Raw genomic sequence first — 11,040 nt, 5'->3', positions numbered from 1 at the left:
CATGGTGGCTCAATGGTTAGCAAACCAGACTCCTGACCAACAGGGTGCAGGTTCAAATCCTACCATTAGATCAGCCTGTGTCAGCTACCCTAGTATGTACTTGGTCTACTTTGAAAAAAATATTGATGCACATTTTGTTGTATCTCATGAGCAGTAGTTATACAGTAGAAAAGCATTTTTAATATTTTGTCGCAGTCCAAAGGGATATGTCTGTGGTATATCTCAGTGTAGATCATGCAACCCAACTACATAGAGTACATACCCAGATATACCAATAGATCATGGACTACCCAGGTGGTTCTGCAGTGATTTTAAACAATCATCTGCTGCAGGCACATTATGCAGTGGCAGATCATTTCTGCTCTGCTAGTTTCTGTAATGATTTTAAGCAAACATCACAGACTTTCTGTTGCCAGCAAATTATGCAGTGGCAAATCGGGATCTGCCCAGGTCTTTCCGTGGGATAAATTAACATATAATGCCATTTGTTGTTAAATGACAAATCAAGGTCTACCCATGTTGATTTGCAATGATTTTAAACAAAATATTGATCATCTGCTAATGGCAAATTGTGCAGTGGCATATCGAGTACTAATCGTTCTGCAGAGATTTTAAATGAACACATAGATCAGGGCCGGCTTACCCCAGTAGGCAAACTCGGCGGCCACCAGGCAACAAGATTTGGGGGGCACCAAACACGAAGTACACTGTCAGGTTATTATTATCAAATATGTAGACTAAATATTGAATTAGTAAATTATCAAGCCGAAAGTGTATTAATACTACTGAACAGTTTCTAATGAGCGATGCCCCCTGGTGGGATGCAAGTTCGATGGTTCGCCTAGGGTGCAAATAACCCTTGCACTTTCCTTGCCATCATAACTGTATTTACCCACCATGTTCTCCAGTGATTTTAAACGAACATCATGCTCCATATATCGCCAATGCATTATGCTATGACAGGTTATTGTTTACCCAAGTTATTTTGTATCAGAGACACACCTACTGCCAGTGAGTTATGTCATGGCAAATTAGGTTCTTCCACACTCGTTCTACAACAATCTCAAACATCAAAGACCTTAAGCTAGTGTCACAGCATGCCATGGCAAAATCATGATCTTCTGCAATGATCTTAAATGAAATTTCTAAGATTATCTGGCGCATTACGCCACAGGAAATCAAAGTCTATCCAAGTGGTTCTGCAATGATGTTGAGTGAATACACCTTCTGCTGATGATGAGTATCAGGGTCTGTCAATATTGTTCTGCAGTAGAAGTCTTGGACAAACATCTTAGAGTCTTGCTGTTGTATTATGCCATAGAAAATCGTAGTCAATCTAGGTCATTCTGCAGATATTTTAAATGAACATCATATCATCTACTGCAGATGCATCATGCAACAGTAGGTTATGGTCTACCTATGTTACTCTCCGTACATTTGAAGCAAACTTAATTGACAATCTTATGGCACATTAAACCACGGTAGGTCATGTACATGTATATGCTGTTCTCATATATATATATACATACATATATATATATATATATATATATATATATACATACACACACACACACACAAACACACATTCGTCGAATCCAGTTGCAAACAACAAGCACTCTAACCTGTGGTCACATAATGCGCCGCCAGATCTGAATCTGTGTTCTTTGTTCTGCTGCTTACTCCTAGCAAATTGCGATACAGATCTGCCGGCGCGTATTGCAAGGGCAAATATAGGTCTCCGCAGTTTGGTTTAGACCCAACATTTTGGCGTGTATATTTGTTACATTTTGTGGATATGGCGAGTTCGATTTCTATTTAAAATAAATTGTATGACAGTGTACAAGGCAGTACGACCGGTTATGTAAATTGGGAAGTACTTGGCAGGCAATCAGTAATTTATGCTGGAATACTGTAAATGCTGTCGAAAAAATGAAGCTTTTCGCATAACGTCATGACTGGGGTCACATTATTCTATATAAGATTTAGGAAGCACAGTTATAAAGGAATTTAATCTTTAAAACTAACTGCATTGGTCTACTACGTACGCGTTTACTTCCTCCAGTCGTGTCTCGAGTGGATTTGTTGATAAACACCGAACACGATCCAGTCAGACTTTACTAAAAACACGTGCTTTATTGATGGAGATTGTATTTCGATTGATGAGGTTTGTTTATTATAGTGTGAACAAAGTGGGTTAATATCGATCTTAGCATTTTCCCCATGTAAAATGTTGCAAATTCGTGATCGAAAGCATCAGAACACAATCAGTGATATCCCACTTTACAAAATTGTACTGAGATCAACTGTACTAGATACAAGGTTTAACTTAATGTGTTAACAATGTTTCGTCGCAATATTGTGCCAGGTTGGATGTCATGTCTGTATGTATGTATAAAATGAGATTACTCTCTCATGCGTAAATTAGTAAATAATGAGAATTACAATTTCACCAGTGTCATTGTATACACAGCTCTAGCAGTTATATTCTACTATCATCACACGTGTATTTGAAACTTTACTGAAATAACTAGCAGTGATAAACTCACCAAACATGACGAAAATGAACGATTGTTCCAAATGTACAATGGGTAGTACAGTGGCTAGGCATCGAGCGGAATGACAACGGCTTGTGCAAATGGAATTTTGTACATAAACAATGCAACAAATCCACATTATGTTCAATTCAACGGTTTTCAGAGTGGTAGTTTAACTATTGTGGTCTAAGGTTGACATTGCCCGGGGTGGGAGTGGGAGACAAGTGCCCCAATCCTCCAAAAAATGCCCATACGGCTTGCGTCTCTGACTGCCTCTGTCAACTAAAATCCAGCTCCTGGCCTTCACGAGTGGCTTAGATTTGAAGCCCAGCAGACCATGTTTTCTACTAACAGGAGAAGGGGTGAAGGCGGCCCACTGGCGCCTTAAAACCAGTTGCTTCGGGTAGATGGGACTCGTAAACCTTGGATGGTAGCTCATCTAGGAGAAGGAAAACTCCGATTCCAAACCTCTGCTGCCTTGTGGCTATACCCACTCATGGGAAAGGCTAAGGGAGTAAACCCCGACAGAAAATCCGGAGATGGAGTCCCTAAGGCGGTCTGGCATTGACGTCAGTGTCATTCCGGCAACTCCTGCGACGCCGTTGGTGCCAAGCTGTATCGGCATTCGTCGTTCCCTTGGGCACACCAGCTGCGTGAAGAGGGGAAATCTGCTGCATGGACAACAGCTGATTCTCCATACCACCCTGCCCAGGCTTCATAGCTCCACTGGAGAGGACACTCCAGCGTCGTCGTACGGCGTCGGCACAACATGAGAAGTAGCAGTTTACCGGTTCTAAGTCAAAGCTCGATTGGCGTAGAGCTTGGCGCCAGGGGTTACTTCTGACGGTGGGAGAGATCACCAGGTCTCACTGGACAGCTACCGCCCGCCTCAAGCTGGGCAGCCCCCAGTCAGTAAGGTGCTGACCGCCATGGCCTGCCTGCTTCACTGGGTGCGTGGAGCTTAGAGAACCATCTCGACAAGTGGGCCACAAAACTCCGCACTAGGAAAGACTAAAAGAAGAAATAAGAAGACTCCAACTCTTCGTTTTGCAACCTGGAACATCAGGACCATGTGTCCTGGATTGACCGCTGACCTACAGCAGATCGACGATGCACGGAAGACTGCCGTCATTGACAGAGAACTCTCCCGACTGAACATTGACATTGCCTACCTCCAGGAGACCCGACTGGCTGACAGCGGTACCATCAGGGAAGCCAATTACACGTTCTTTTGGCAGGGGAAGCCCTCGGATGAACCTAGGCAGCATGGTATAGGCTTTGCCGTAAAGAACACGCTAATCGCCTTCATTGAACCTCCATCATCAGGTACTGAGAGAATCCTTGCTCTCCGGCTGTCAACATCCTTAGGCCCGGTCAACATCTTAATCGTGTACGCCCCAACCCTCTGCTCCACCTACGAGGAGAAAGACAAGTTTTATGAGGCTCCGGATCAGGCAATATCCAGTATCCCCAACAATGAAAGCCTTTACTTACTAGGAGACTTCAATGCTAGAATGGGAGCTGACCATGAGGCCTGGTCCACCTGTCTCGGCTTATACGGAAGGGGCAAGATCAACGAGAATGGTCAGCGACTGCTGGAGATGTGCTGCTCCCACAGCCTATGTGTGACCAACACTTTCTTCAAATGCAAGGAGATCCACCAGGTGTCGTGGAGACACCCACGTTCACGCCACTGACACCAGCTAGACCTCGTCATCACCAGGCGTGCAGAACTGGCCAGTGTCCTCCTCACCCGCAGCTACCACAGTGCCGATTGTGACACGGACCATTCCCTCGTGACCAGCAAGGTCCGAATATTACCCAAGAAGCTGCACCATGCCAAGAAGAAGGGTCACCCACGCATCAACACTTGCTGTGCAAGCAACCCAGAGAAAACACAGCAGTTCATCAGCAAACTGAAGGAAGCTCTCACCAAAGTGACACCTGATGACACCATTGACTCCAAGTGGTCCCATATCCGTGACTCTGTGTACAATTCAGCCATCACAGCTTACGGGAAGAGGGAGCAAAAGAATGTCGACTGGTATGAGGCAAACTGGGAGGAGATGGAGCCCGTGACTGAGGCAAAGAGGAAAGCCCTCCTGGCATACAAGGCTGCACCTAGCCCCAGAACACTACAAGCCCTCAGGATTGCAAGGAACAACGCCCAGAAGACTGCCCGCCACTGTGCCAACACCTACTGGCTGAACCTTTGCAACAGTATACACACAGCTGCTGACACCGGGGATACAAGAGGGATGTATGAGGGTATCATAAAGGCGACAGGCCCCACAGCTACAAGACCCCCCCCCAAGTCCAAGACAGGCGAAGTCATCACAGACCAGTGGAAACAACTGCAGAGGTGGGTTGAGCACTATCTCGAGCTATATGCAACCCAAAACAATGTCACTGGAACTGCCCTGGACGCCATTCCAGACCTGCCTGTCATGGAGGAGCTAGACACACAGCCCACCCTGGAAGAGCTCGGAAAAGCCATCGATTGCCTTGCCTGTGGGAAGGCTCCTGGAAGCGACGGCATTCCGCCTGAAGTCCTCAAGAGCGGAAAACCAGCACTGCTCCAGCCCCTACACACACTCCTCTGCCTCTGCTGGGAACAGGGATACATCCCACAGGACATGCGTGACGCCAACATCGTCACTTTGTACAAAAACAAAGGAGACCGTAGCGACTGCAACAACTATCGGGGCATCTCCCTTCTCAGCATCGTTGGAAAGGCTTTCGCCCGTGTTGCCTTGGCGCGCTTGCAAATCCTAGCCTGCCGCGTCTACCCAGAGTCCCAGTGTGGATTTCGAGCCGGCAGGTCAACTGTAGACATGATCTTCTCACTACGTCAGCTGCAGAAGAAGTGTCGCGAGTAGCAGATGCCCCACTACATTGCGTTCATAGACCCGATGAAGGCGTTTGACCTGGTTAGTCGGAGTGGACTCTTCAGACTCCTGCAGAAGATCGGCTGCCCCCACGTCTGCTTGCTGTCATCATGTCGTTCCACGAAAACATACACAGCACAGTATGCTTCAATGGCGCAACATCTGAAGCATTCCCAGTCATCAGCGGCGTCAAACAAGGCTGTGTCCTTGCGCCGACGCTCTTTGCCATCTTCTTCTCCATGCTTCTCCAGTACACATTCAAGGACTGCAGCGAGGGAGTGTACATCCATACCAGGGCTGACGGCAAGCTGTTCAACATCGCCCGTCTCCGTGCTAAGACTAAAGTCACAGAGGTACTCATCCGTGAATTGCTTTTCGCTGACGATGCAGCCTTGACATCACACACGGAAGATGGACTGCAGCAGCTGGTATGCCGCCTCTCCCATGCTTGTAAGGAATTTGGACTGACCATCAGTTTGAAGAAAACGAACGTCATGGCGCAGGACGCAGACTCCCCTCCCTCTGTCACCATCGATGGGTACACCTTGGAAGTTGTCGAGAACTTCACATACCTCGGGTCTAACATCTCCAGCTCACTATCCATTGATTCTGAGGTGAACGGCAGGATTGCCAAGGCAGCAGCAGTGATGGCCACTTAACCAGAGAGTCTGGAACAACCCCAACCTCACAGAGAAGACCAAACTGCGTGTCTACCAAGCCTGCGTACTCAGCTCACTTCTCTACAGCAGCGAAACATGGACCACCTATGCAAGACACGAGAAGAAACTCAACAGCTTCCACCTGAGATGTCTGCTGCGCATTCTGCACATCCAGTGGCAGGATAAAGTACCCAACACAGAGGTTCTAGAACGCGCCAACATGAACAGCATGTTCTCCATTCTCAGCGAGAGGCGCCTTCGCTGGCTTGGCCATGTCAAAAGAATGGACCCAGGTCGCATTCCCAAGGACCTGTTATATGGGGAGTTAGCAGAAGGTGCACGACCAACTGGACGACCACATCTGCGCTACAAAGATGTTTGCAAGAAGGATATGAAGACGGCAAACATTGTCAACGACTGGGAGAGCTGTGCAAACAACCGTTCCAGCTGGCGCCTAGCTGTCAGGCAGGGAGTTCAAAGGCAGAGGAACAGAGAAGAATAAAACAAGCTGAAAAGAGAGCTAGAAAGAAGGATAGACAAAAGCTTACTTTGGAGCTACGCCATCGTCTCCCGTAGACGGACGGTTGCCAAGAAAAGTATAACTATTTGACGAGTTTACAGATAAAGCAACAATGTCGATATCTGTCTGTCTGTAAGTTTGTATTGGGTAAAAGTATTGTCAAAGGAAGTTGTATTGAGAATAACACTCAAGAGGATAAAATTGTATATCTGTTGACAATGCAAAATAAAGAGGTATACCACATTTAGGTGTGCGAAACGTGTGTGACATATCATCAAAGCCATAATAAGGAAATCGCGAAATCAAGCTCTTCAGTACGCGAAATCGTAACTTCGCGTAATTTTCACTGTAGAGAACCAAACGTCTCCGGGGATACCTACCAAAACGTCTACCGCCCTTTGGTTGGGGTATTATTTTCAACACATCATTTCGTTTGTTCTTTCTTTCTTTCTTTCTTTTAAAAGATTAGAAAGGTTTCAGAAATATATTTCTTGCACCGTGGTAGCATATCTTGATATTTACATAATGCGTAACGTTAAGTGGTCTGACTTTGACGGAAGTATATTGCCCTTTTCCATCAATATAAAATGTACACTATCGTAGATCATTGTAACGAATACAACTAAGGAACCGTTCAAAATATGCTTTTTATAGTTTTTGTCTCAACTCCACTTTGAACTGAGTTATGGCCCTTGACAAATGTTCTTTGTAACCGACATTGACTCAAGAACCAGTCACAATATATGATGCAATTCGTAATGAACGTAACTTAAATATGCCTTTAATGGGTTTCGTTTAGTTTACAAGTGTTAAGTCTACCTGACTTACGTTTCGACGAAATATATTAACCAACATTTGTTGGGTTTCAACCACATTAGGTACGTGGCTTCACATTGACACGACCATGAGTGTATTTGGTTTCCGATGTTCCAAGCAATCGTCTACATGAAGGTATGACCACTGATTGACTATCCTCCTAATTTTGTATTCGGCAGCAGAACTTGAATAAATGATATCTGACAGTAGCGCTTACGTTATTTGTTTTCTCTTTGTATTTTGATGATCTTTTATGAATGTATATTTTGTTTCAAATTAGAGAAAATCTGTAAATTTGTTATCTTTATATTGACATTTTCATGGTATAAAAACTGACTCCAAGTCTCACATTTCTTCCTGAATTATCTGTGTCATAGCTGCTTTGCTAATGGTGGGGTCTTCTTAGCACAAGTCAATTTATAAATATTTCCTCCATCATGGTTTCCAAATTCAGATTGTTTGGCACTTTCGACAGATTTTATGGTATCTTCAAATAAAAATCGTCTTTGTGAAAAACATCCGTTTTTATACACATATTCGAGATGTTTAGAGATTATCTGAATGGGGATAGCCTCCCGTGCCTTCGTACAGTCTAACACGGTTACGATTAGAAAATTTATAAATGGTAATCAGAAAATGGTAGACTTGTTAACATGTGACTTAAAAGCCTCAGGTTCAAACGTTCCGATTCCAGACCCTCTTTAATACAAAATGAAGGACAAAACAACAACTCAGAAACTGTCGAGTTCATTTATTCCTCATCACAGCCTAAATGCTGATCATGAAACCTCAATGACTCGGTGATTAGCGTGCTGGAATCTTGGCCATACATGTTCGAATCTGCGCGCACTAGACTGGGTCCCCCGCCGCGGTGCCCGACACTTTATTCCAACAGCCTCTCATGTGATAAATTTGCCATTAAACACCAAAGAATTAATTATACTTCTACTTCTACTACTACTACTACTACTAATAATAATAATAATAATAATAATAATAATGAAGAGATGAAGGCTTGGTTAAGTTATCCTCCCTTGAGGTCCATGGTCACATACCCCTGCTGGATCGGGATGTAAGACTGTTCGCTCCGCGTCGTAAGATATGATAAATGGAGGCGGGAGTTGCGATGGTTCAGTGGTTAATGCGCCATCCTTGAGACCAAAAAGGGTGCAGATTTTAATCCTACCATTGGATCAGCATGGTGGTGTGTCCTTGGGCAAGGCCTTTTTTTTTAAGCTGCCTCGGCACTAAAAATAATATTGCGTAGAACAACAAACCAATAAAACCAATTGTTGATCACGAAAAATAAACAGCAGTATCTAATGCACTTATACACGCATTCATATCTACACATGCATACTGCTATTAATACACACAACAAAATGTAAAGAAAACTTAATTACTCAATTGAATATCTAGAGATTCAAATATTTGACAGACAAGTGCAAATAACATTTACAATTTTCACGAATCAGTTTTATATTCCAAAGATAAACTGGACAAAGTTAACTACTGCTGATTGTAACAAAATATGTTTACAAATCGACACAAATAACTTAATACCGTTAATTGTAACCAAATACATTTATAAATCAACGCAAATACATCTACTATATGCAGTTTCCAACTTTGTCACCGAAAACTATTGCAAAACATATTTTGATATAGCCCCTGTTCTATTATGCAATATGGAAATATGTTTAGTGCGTAACTATCTAAAACGTTATGACATCAGCATCTGTGTGTGTGTGTGTGCGTGTATATATATATATATATATATATATATATATATATATATATATATATATATATATATATATATATATATGCCAGTAGCTTCTCGTTGGTCGGTGGTTCTACCCTGGGTTTTCCAGGGTTCTTACTCCACCAGTTATACTGGCTGCCATGTATAGCCTATCTTGTGCTGAAAAATGGCATTAAACCCTAGAACAAAAACAGTATATATATATATATATATATATATATATATATATATATATATATATAAAATAGAGAGAGAGCATGTAACACAACTACGAACAGTATAGATCCAGAAATGTCCTTAAAAAATGGCACGATAAAACAGGGTTTACCATGGTCGTTCTGTGAGGATTTTAAACGTATCAATCCAGGGCCTTCGCATTGTGGCGCGGTAACTCGGGTATATACTTTTCTTATTTGGGCGAGTTGTTCCTTTCCTCGCTTGAATGAATGAAAACACAAAAGAGAGTACTGCCGGTTATGTGAATGCGGAAGTACTTGGCATATAATCAAATGATCCATGATAGAATAGTCTAAATATAACACCATGGAAAGTATAAACATTTCCCGCACAACATGACGGGGGGGGGGGGGGGGGCGGGGCGGGGGCATTCTCCTAAGAAATACGTTGTGACCTACCTGTCTATGGTGGCGGTGTTATAAAATCGATGTACCATCAAAGTTGCTTCAATGAAATTATACATTCGGGTTTACTTCCCTAATCGTTCTCAGGTGGATTTGCTGATAAACACTAGTCACGAGCCAACCAGAAGTAACTTTAAGCACGTGAACTAATTGTTTCAGTTATATTTCAGAAGTTCAGATTTACTGATACCGAGTGAAGAAAGCGTCAATTAAACAATTAAAGTGTAGAATTTTGCTGGACATGGTGACGCTAGGCTACTGGAATTCGTATTTGAAGGTTTAAAAAGTCAATATGGGCATCGATAGCTACACGTTTTGAAATCATTGATACTAGGCAAACTTTTAACTTGTTTGTTAACTACCATTGAATTTCGGAATGTTAGGTTTGATCCAAAAAGTAGTGCATACAATGACAGCAGCTGTTCACTCGTAACTAAATAAAACCATGGAAAATTAAATTGAAGTATTACCATTATACATACCACTCTAGTCGCGCAGACCTGTCAACCCCAATTAGAGACCTCGAGGGAGAATTTGAAAACTTTTCAGGGAGATTTCATCAAGGGAGAAACAGGTTGAACACGTTTACAAAAAGTGAATGGTTTTCAAGTAAACATATACTAAAACAATTCTAAAATTGTTTATTTTTAGATACTAAATAACAATATATAAATAACAGACTGAACAAAACTTTACAGTGAAGAACATCAATTATCACTACTCCTGGAGAGACATGGTTGTTGTTCCTTTGCACTTTTTAAGCATAACTTTGTCAAACTGTCTCACTGAGCAAACAATATCTCCTTGTTTAACAAGAAGAAGATATTTTAGCGTCTCGGTTTTCGTACTGCTCCTGAAGTCAGTCCTATTCTTCCTCACAAAACTAAATATTCTTTCACAGCATGCATTGATGTGAGGGATGGCAAGATTATGGCTCAATTTTGCTTGGCCAGTGCTATCTTTATCTCTGGTCTCACCAATTTTCATTCAAGTTTGGTCCATGGCAGCTGCTGAATTAGGCTCCAGCATTCCAGAAGGTAGTTCTTCAACCTGGAATTGAGAAAACTGTTCTTCAGGTGATCCAGTGTAGCTCCTGCAGGCATGATTGCTGGAAACCGCTTCACAAACAAATCCAGCATTGCGAAGCTGATGAAGGGCCTCTTTGTCGCATCTGCTACAACCGCACTTTTACGATGAGGTTCTGAAATATTTCC

The sequence above is a fragment of the Sinohyriopsis cumingii genome, chromosome 19, assembly GCF_028554795.1.
Source record: "Sinohyriopsis cumingii isolate HCF-2022 chromosome 19, ASM2855479v2, whole genome shotgun sequence".
Taxonomy (NCBI): domain Eukaryota; kingdom Metazoa; phylum Mollusca; class Bivalvia; order Unionida; family Unionidae; genus Sinohyriopsis; species Sinohyriopsis cumingii.
Note: the sequence above shows the minus strand (reverse complement) of the source record.